The following is a 10336-nucleotide window of genomic DNA, read 5'->3' on the forward strand; positions in this document are numbered from 1 at the left end:
AACTACAACAACAATAAAAAACAACAAGGGCACCAAAAGGGAAAATAAATATTAAAAATATTTATTACTGGACAGAAATTGAGAAAGAAGGGGGGATAGAAAGGGAAATAGAGACCACTGCAGCCCTTCTTCAACACTCTTAAAGTTTTCCCACTGCAGGTGGGGACCAGAGGCTTGAACCTGAGTCCTTGTGCACTGTCATTTGTGTGTTTAGCCAGGTGTGCCACTGGTGGGCACTCTAATGTGGACTTTCTCTTGACTACCTTTTCCCAAAGACAGACAGCTGGCTGTAGAGCCCTATGAAGAGACAGGTGCTGTCAATCTTAGACCACTCACTGCATTGCTCAGGGTTAAACGGCCTGAGACATTTCTTCTGAGGAAAACTTGTGAGGCAACTCCTGCCTGTTCACCAGGTATTACACATGATACTACTCAGAGCACCGATATGAGTGCCACGCGGGGACCCCTCTGCTCTCAAAAATGTGTAGTTTTCATTGAAACTCTAGCTAGCAAAGTTGAACAAATATCTGTAGATATTACCTTGCCCCAACTTGCAGACGATCAGTTACACCAGCTGCGCCTGTAGTAACTTGGCAGCTGTTGATTAATCTTTTCCTCCAAGTTTTTATGTTACCATAGATGTTTCTAGAACCTAAGCACAAAAGATTGGTAAGATTGGCTTTCCCCTGCTTGGTAGTGTGTGCTACCCATGTTTAAGAGCCCAATCCCCGCCACATGAAAGGAACAATTCTGCGGTGTGGTTTCTTTCCCTCTGTATCTCTGCTTTTTGTCTCAATCTATTTATTAAAAAGAAAGGGGGAAAAAATTTTCATAATATAAGTTTCCTTTAATCTATAGAGAAAAAAAGAATCAATATTAGCCAACAGGAAAAAAATGAAATATTGATGTAGTCATAAATCATCTCAGTTTTTCTTTCTCTTTCTCTTTTCTTTTTTTCTTTTTTTTTACCAGAGGACTGCTCAACTCTGGCTGAGCTGGTAGTGCTGGAGATTAAACCTAGGACTTTGGAGCTTCAGACATGAGAACCATTATGCCATCTACCCTCACCCCAATCATCCTTAGAGGTTGATTAGAGGTTGCTACCATAATGATTTATCTACCTATATGTTTCAAAGTATATAGCAAAAGCATTTAAGTAAATTAGTACCAAAAGAAATTATACTTCAAATGGGGAAAGAAGGGATCGTCTCAGTTTGTGGTAAAATACACAGATGCTTCCTGTTGCTCTGTCCAGAATGATGTTAACATTAACCTCAGGGAAGGCCGTTAAGCCAGCCTTGACCTACATGGCAAACACTTGTTTCTGTCTCTGGAGGAAAGAGGGAAGAATCATGTTGCCTAAAAAGTACGAGTAGCAAAGTCTGAATACTTCATACCAGAGGCATTGATGATGAGATAAAGTTTTTTTTTAATATTTATTTATTTTCTCTTTTGTTGCCCTTGTTGTTTTATTGTTGTTGTAGTTATTATTGATGTCATTGTTATTAGATAGGGCAGAGAGAAATGGAGAGAGGAGGGGAAGACAGAGAGGGGGAGAGAAAGATAGACACCTGCAGACCTACTTCACTGCCTGTGAAGAGACTCCCCTGCAGGTGGCGAGCCAGGGGTTCGAACTGATGAGTTCTAATATAACCCATATAGTATGTGCCCATCTCTGAAATGAAGCTAAGAAGAGAGAACCTAGGGAAATTGACTCACGCTACCATTCTTAGACACCCCTGCAAGTCATTTGTTCTTTATTTTCTCTTGAAGGGGGTTTCTAGCTTGGCTGATTCAAACTGCTGACATGACGTGTTACTCAGTTCTTTTTTGCTTCACTCCCTTGATCTTGAATTGATAAAACTCAAGAAGTTGAGAAACCTTCATCCATTTAAGCTGTTGAATCTGATATATTTATAGTTTTACATGCCAACTTTAACTTCTTCATTTGAAGGAAAAGGAAAAAAAAAAAAGCACACTTCATAGCAACAACAAAAACCCTCCATGATGTAGTTAATTGTTGAACTTGAGTCTCTGGGTTGCTCCCATATTAATACTGTTTTTCTTACATTAATCATGCTACTTGCGTCAAAATTATTGCAATAGTGATGCATATTAAGTCTTACAAAGTTTACTAATTCTCCAAAAATTAAACTCTTAAAGGAAAAAAATTAAAAGAAAAGTAGTAAGCTACTTAGTTTTTGCTATTTCAATGAATTTCAGTTGAAGAAACTTAAAACATACCGCAAATGCTTTTCATGTTGCCTAACGGCTGGAAAACACATTCTCGTAAGTGAATTGCTTAAGGTTATATAGACTAGCCCCGGTCCTAGAGAGAAATGACTTCAAGTGTGTTTTGTTGAACTTCTTATTGTTAATAACTAAACTACAGACTTTGAGTTTTCACCAGGTGCTACTTCTGTCCTTTTCTGCTACAGATATTGGATCTTTGTCTTTCACTGTCTTTTTCCTTTTTTTTTAATCACTGGGGCTTGGTGCTAACACTATGAACTCACTCACGGCTCCTGGCTGTCATTTTTTATTGCATTTGCTAGGACAGAGAGAGATTAAGATGGGAGGTGGAGACTGAGAGGGAGAAAGATGCCTGCAAACCTGCTTCAATGCTGGTAGGAGCAGGGGCTCCAACCCTGGGTCTTTGTGCATGGTAATGCATAAGCTCAACTGGGGGCCTGGGTGGTGGCACACCTGACTGAGCGCACCTCTTACAATGCACAAGGACCCAGGTTCAACTCCCTGGTCCCCACCTGCAAAGGGAAAGCTTCACAAGTGGCAGAGCAGTGCTGCAGGTGTCTCCCTGTCTCTCTATCTCCACCTTTCTGACTCTCAATTTCTGACCATCTCTATCAAATAAATAGATAATTAAAGCATTAAAAAATCATTTTTTAAAAAAAAAGAAAGCTCAACCGGTTGCACCATTGCTCAGTCCCATCATTGTCTTTTTGCCTGAGAAGTGCTCTTGTCACACACACACACACACACACACACACACACACACACACACACACACTTTTTATTGTGGAATTAATGGTTTATATAGTTTTTGGCATGTGGGTACCATTTGTCATTTATTTATTATTGGGTAGAGACAGAAGGGATAGTCAGAGAGTGGAAGAGACAGAGAGACAACTGCAGCTCTGTTTCACCACTTGTGAAGCAAGCTATCCCCCTGCAGTGTGGACGAGGGGCTTGAACCCAGGTCCTTGTGCATTGCAACATGTATGCTCAACCAAGTGCACCACCACCTGGGCCCTGCAGGAAAATCTCAGATGTGGGGTCAGTCAGTGGTGCGCCCGGTTAAGTGCACACATTACAGTGTGCAAGGACCCAGGTTCAAGCCCCCAGTCCCCAGCCCCCACCTGTAGGGGGAAAGTTTCGCAAGTGGTGAAGCAGTGCTGAAGGTGTCTCTGTCTCTCAATTTCTCTCTGTTCTAGCAAATAAGTAGACAAATAAATAAAATAATAATTTAAATAAATAAATAAGAATGAGACAAAGTGGACCAGGGACAAGGCACCATCGGTAATGCAATAGACTTTCATGCCTGAAGCTTGGAGGTCCCACATTTAGCCCTCACCATCACTATAAGCCAGAGCTGAGAACTGCGCTGGCAAGAAATAAATAGTAGGGAGTCGGGCTGTAGCGCAGTGGGTTAAGCGCAGGTGGCGCAAAGCACAAGGACCGGCATAAGGGTCCCGGTTCGAACCCCGGCTCCCCACCTGCAGGGGAGTCGCTTCGCAGGCGGTGAAGCAGGTCTGCAGGTGTCTATCTTTCTCTCCTCCTCTCTGTCTTCCCCTCCTCTCTCCATTTCTCTCTGTCCTATCCGACAACAATAATAATACTAATAACAACAATGATAAACAACAAGGGTAACAAAAGGGAAAAAATGGCCACCAGGAGCAGTGGATTTGTAGTGCAGGCACTGAGCCCCAGTGATAACCCTGGAGGCAAAAAAAGAAAAATGTATAGCAAAGATGCTACCCTACAAGTCCAGACTCAGTGGTGGTACTTGTGAAACTCGATGTTATTAATTAGTTGTTTGAAACCCAAAATCCATTTCCCAATGGAAGTGGTTGGTAGCTCAATTCTCAGTGGGCCCTATAAAACCCTCCCTACTCAGGAATGTAGCAGAAATGAACAGTCATGTTTGTTTCGACAGCTGCCTATTATTCTCAGGACCCCAGGGACTTCTCTTCTTACTAGAATGTTTAGCCAAACAACACCTTTTATTATTATTATATTTTTTCTTTTGCCTCCATAGTTAAAAGAAAAAAGGGATTCCCATGGTATCTTGGCATTAGGTAGAAGCAATACCTGATTTAGGTGTTAAGAGTGTGGATATTACCCGATTATGTGTGTTTCAATTACAGTTGAATGTAAAGCATAGAAATTCCATACTCTAGGTGGTGGTGCACTGGGTTGAGTGCACATTAAAGGATCTGGGTTCAAGCCTCCAGTCCCCACCTGTGGGGTTTTCTCTCCTATCTCCTGCTCCCCTCTCAGTTCTTCTCTGTCTCTACCCAACACATTAATAAGGCAAAGCATCCTTGCCTTTCTCTCCTACCCCTTCAGGTCTGGGATGATCCTTTTATACTGTACCTTAGATGGGAAAATACAGGTTTGGGATTCTGTGATCTAATTAGCTCTATCCACAAGCGCCATGGCTGGGGAAGGGTGAGTGAACAGAAGGACTGGGCTTTTGAGGGGCAGCTAGGCTCACTAGGTGTGAGTTGTCCTCTCTGTGCTAAATTTCTTTGGTCCAGAGGGTGTATAATAATAACAATAGTTAAAAAAAAAATAAAAGAAATTTCATACTTATTCTAAAATACAATGCTTTATTCAGAAACATTTTGTAAGGCACAGTAACTACAGTAAAACTAAAATCTTTGTCTTAGATAGAAACAATCAACAAATGTTTCCAAAAGATTCCAAAATGTTTTCCTAAAGTGAAAAAAAAAAAAAAGAAATTGTGTTGATGGTCATCAGTACAGTGTGGGGGATGCATTGGATCGACCTTCTCGTGGTGCATCCCGTGAGTACCCATTCATTGGGGAAACTGACGATCCTTCCTAGCCGACTGAATCCACATGGATCCCAGTCACTTTCAAAGCCAGCAACAAGCAGCTCCTGACAGCTTTCAACCTGACCTGTTGACTGGCTACGGAAGAAGGGCAAACGCTAGAAGAAGAAGAAGTACAGTGTGGTTTGAAAATTTTTAGGCAGTGGCACATCCCAGTTTTTCTACTTTGGGAGTTTTTACACTAACTAGGGACTCTTGGTGTGACTTTAGAATCTGCCTTTAAAATGTCAGGAAAACAACATCTAATGGAGGGGGGAGCAAGCAGTAGCACACTGGGTCAAGTGCATAAAGTACGAAGCTCAAGGATAGCCTCTGGCTCCCCACCTGCATGAAGGGGTATGGGGGGGTCGCTTCACAAGTGGTGAAGCAGGTCTGCAGCTGTCTGTCTTTCTTCTCTTTCCCTCTCTACTTCCCCCTCCTCTCTCAACTTCTGTTCTATCCAAAAAAAAAAAAAAAAAAAGCCTCCAGGAGCAGTGGATTCACTCTAGTGATAACCCTGAAGACAAAAGAGAGAGGAAGAAGGGAAGAAAGAAAGAAAGAAATGAATGAATGAATGAATGAATGAGGGCAGGTTTATATCTATATTCCTGTTTCCCTAAAACACACCCAACTAGACAAGTATAAGCTGTTTGCTGCCACTGTGTGATTAAAACACTGGCTGGTTCTTCCAGCTAATATGTGACAATAAAGGCATGCTTACAGCTTAAATGCACCAATGCACTAGACATACAGAAACCTTTCACTCTGAATCCACACAACCCAGGAATAAGACATTTTCTTAATAACTTCACTAACATAGCTACTTTTTACAGAAGTCATATCATGTACAATAAGAGGTACCTCAATTAAGGATTCTGATAGGAGTCAAAAAAAATATCTTGTCAAGTGTTTCATTCTTCAGCTAAAAGCTCAACAAGTTACTTGTCAAATTAAGGCATAACGGGAGTCTCTCAGTGGACAAAGCCTTGGATTTTGAAGCCTGAAATCCCAAGCTCAGCTCCAGGTGCTAGAGTGAAGCTCTGGTGCTCTTTCTCTCCCTCTCTCCCACTCTCATTAGCAAATAAACCTAAAATAAATAAATAAATAAATAAATAAATTACAGTGTGACCAGGAAGGTGATGCAGTGAACAAAGCACTGGAATCTCTGGCATGAAGTCCTGAGTTCAATCCCTGGCACCGCATGTGTCAGAGTGAGGCTTTAGTCTTCCTCCCACCTCTATTAATAAAGAGCTTAAAAAAAAAAAAGGTATAATAACCAGAAAAACTAAAGACACCATTGCTTTTAGTATCATGTAGATCACAATTTGGTATTCATGGCTACAGGTAGCTCAGTGAGCAAAAGAGACCATAGCACTGAAGCTTCCTTCCTCCAATGCAGTGGAGTTCCAGGCCTAGCTCAGACCTGGATCTCACACTTGGCACAACAGCACACTATCCAAGTGAACTATTTTGTAGGCCCTGGAAGTCTTTCTTAATCACAGTACATTCCTCAAAACAACAGTAGACAAAGGTTGAAGTAAGCCACTTCAGAGTTGAAGTAAGCCACTAATGAGTGAGGAAGGTTCCAGCCACTGGCTAATCAAGTTGCTGCTGGCAGAGTACATATGGCAGAAGCTTAGGACTTTCAGAGCAGTGGCAGTGCATCGGGTTAAGCACAGGTGGCGCAAAGCGCAAGGACTGGAGTAAGGATCCTGGTTCAAGCCCCCAGCTTCCCACCTGCAGGGGAATCACTTCACAGGTGGTGACACAAGTCTGCAAGTGTCTAGCTTTCTCTCCCCATCTCTATCTTCCCCTCCTCTCTCCATTTCTCTCTGTCCTATACAACAACGACGACATCAATAATAACTACAACAATAAAACAACAAGGGCAACAAAAGGGAATAAATAAATATTAAAAAAAAAAAAAGAAGAAGAAACTCTTCGTCAAGAAGAGGAGCTGAAATCTTTTTGGATAAGTTTGGAGGGACCACACTTGCTTAAGCACACACATTATAGTGTGCAAGGAAGGACCCAGGTTCAAGCCTCTGGTCCCCACCTGCAGGGGAAAGCTTCAGGAGTGGTGAAGTAGGGCTGCAGGTCTTTTTGTCTCTCTTTCTATCTCCACCTCCCCTCTCAATTTTTCTGTTATACCATTGCTGAGGTGAGGAGAGAAAAAGGTGTAACTCACTTGTAACAATTCTAGAGCTTTCATCTGAGAATACTTTGCAGGGATAGCTTTTTTTGTTTGTTTATTTTAGGATTTTTATTGGGGCCAAGTGGTGGTGCCACTAGTTGAGCGCACATGTCATGATGCACAAGGAGCCCAGTTCCAGTCTCCTTGGTCCCCAGCTGCAGGAGGAAAGCTTTAAGAATGATGAAGCAGTGTTGCAGGTGTCTCTCTGTCTCTCTTCCTCTCTACCACCCCCTTCCTTCTTGATTTCGGACTGTCTCAATCCAATAAATAAAGGTAATAAAAAACTTTAAGATTTCATTTATTAATGAGAAAGAGAGGAAGAGAGAAAGAGGTTAAGCAGCAAGATAAGCGCACACATTACACTGTGTAGAGAGCCAGGTTTAAGCCCCTGGTCTCCACCTGGAGGGGGAAAGCTTCACGAGTGGTGAAAAAGATCTGTTAGTATCTCTCTATCTCTTCCTTCCTTTTTTTTTTTTTTTTTGCCTCCAGGGTTATTGCTAGGGCTCAGTGCCTGCACCACGAATCCACTGCTCCTGGAGACTTTTTTCCCCCTTTTGTTGCCCTTGTTTTATAGTTGTTGTGGTTATTATTATTGTTATTGATACTGTTGTTGGATAGGACAGAGAAATGGAGAGAGGAAGGGAAGACAGAGAGAGGGAGAGAAAGACAGACACCTGCAGACCTGCTTCACCACCTGTGAAGTGACCCCCTGCAGGTGGGGCCTCGAACCTAGATCCTTACACAGGTCTTTGTGCTTTGCGCTATGTGCACTTAACCCGCTGAGCTACTACCGGACCCCCTCTTCCTCTTTCTATCTCCACCTCCCCTCAATTTCTCTTTGTCTTTATCCAATAACAAACAAGTAGATAAAAATAACTTTAAAAAAGCAAAGAAAAGAAAACTTTGGAAACACAAAGGTATAATCCCCCTGAAAATAAAGGCAGTTATACCAATAGTATCTGAAAGAAGGAGAAAGAGAAGGCAAGGCAAGGAAAATAGCTTTGGGGAGAAGTACACGAGAGCACAGACATCAAAGTGCAAAGATGCACTAGGTGCTCGGCAAACTTGAATACTGCGAATTTTATTGGACAAAAATGAGCACTAATCATGTCAGTTGTTTTGTTAGCACCTGCAGCTTTCGGGAATCACAGAGACGTAACGAATGGAATGAGTAAAATTACTAGTTGAAATGAACACTGACCAGTGCAATTCACCAGCATGGCAAATTTAATGGGATTTCTTTCTTGCTTTGCTTATAGTTCTCCAGGTCTGGGCTGGGTAGACACCATGGACTATATATCTGTGCAAGTAGAATTGTGTAAAGAGAGAGGCATCCGAAATGCTAAGGTTATGTACCACATTGCCATGGCTGGACACCATGTGATTAAATCACAAATGGGTGAAAAGGGTGGTCTGGTGTGAGGTATACAGATTTGGACACTCAATGCGTGCCCTCCAGTTTTATCAAGGGCATGGCACGTGTCAGAGTGATGTGCTGGATATGTATATGTATATGTATATATATAATTTATTTTTTCATGAGGAAGATAGGAGAGAGAAAAAAAAGAAAGATAGGAGGAGAGAGAGAAAGCACCAGACATCTCTCTGGTACATGTGCTGCCAGGGATTGAACTCAGGACCTCACGCTTGATAGTCCAGTGCTTTATCCACTGTGCCACCTCCCAGACCACTAAATATACTTTCTTTTCTTTTCTTTTTTTATACTAGAACACTGCTCAGTTTTGGGTTATGATGGTGTGGGGAATTGAACTTGAGACCTTGGAGCCTCAGGCATGAGAGTTGCTTTTCTTTCTCTCTCTCTCTCTCTCTTTTTTTTTTGCATAACCATTAAGCTATTTCCCCACCATCATTCTCATAAATTTATTATTATTATTTGAGATTTTACTTAGTTACTAGTGAGAGAGATAGAAGAAAAAGAGAAAGAGAAGCAGAGCATGATTTTGACACAGTGAGAATACATGTATTGCCAGAGATGGAACTTGGGACCTAATGCTTGAGAATTCAACACTTTATTCACTGTTCTACCTTCTAGACTTCATTCATCTTTAAAAAAGTAACATAGAGGGGCCGGGTGGTGGCGTATCTGGTTGAGCATACATGTTACAGTGCGCAAGGACCCAGGTTTAAGTCCCCAGTCCCCACCTGCAGGAGTGGTGAAGCACGGCTGCATGTAGGTGTCTCTCTCCCTATCACCCCCTTCCCTCTAAATTTCTGGCTGTGTCTATTCAATAAATAAATAAAGATTTAAAAATAATTTTTTAAAAAGTAACATAGATAAATAAATAGGTGGTCTACTTGAAATAAACACATCTCAGGGGGCCGGGCTGTGGTGCACCTGGTTGAGCACAGGCATTTCAATGCACAAGGACCCGGGTTTGAGTCCTGGGTCTGAGCCTCAGGTCTCCACCTGCAGGGAGGGAGAAAGCTTTGTGAGTGGTGAAGCAGTGTTGCAGGTGTCTCTTTGTCTCTCTCCCTATCATCCTCTTCCCTCTCAATTTCTGACAGTCTCTATCAAATAAGTAAAGATAATAAAAATAAATTAAACACATAAAATAAACACATCTTATTTTGTATTTATATCTATTTTTCTAATATCTATAAAGTTATGTAATATGAGGACCAAGTTGTACAAAAACATGGTTTTCAAGCTCACTGGAGTTCTACTTTAAGGGACTGATTTCCTTAAACTCAATGACTTTGATCTCACAATGTTTTAAAAAAAAAAGAAAAACTGAAAAACAATCATGATTTCACAACTAAGCTTTCCAAGATGGTAAATATTGTTCAATTTTACTTTAATTACTATAGATTTTTCCAGAAAGAAAAAGAAAAATTAAACACAAAAGCCAGACTAGTTGGGCACTGTATTCAGTTCTAGGGGTTGGCATGAAAATAATATCGAGGACTGAGAGACATCATAATGGTCATGCAAAATGCTTTTCATGCCTGAAGCACAGAAGGTGCCATGTTCAATCCCCAGCACCACCATAAGCCTCAGCTGAGCATGCTCTGCAAAAATGAGTCAAATCTAATGTGTGCATTTTCTG

This window comes from Erinaceus europaeus, chromosome 7, assembly GCF_950295315.1.
Source record: "Erinaceus europaeus chromosome 7, mEriEur2.1, whole genome shotgun sequence".
Lineage (NCBI taxonomy): Eukaryota > Metazoa > Chordata > Mammalia > Eulipotyphla > Erinaceidae > Erinaceus > Erinaceus europaeus.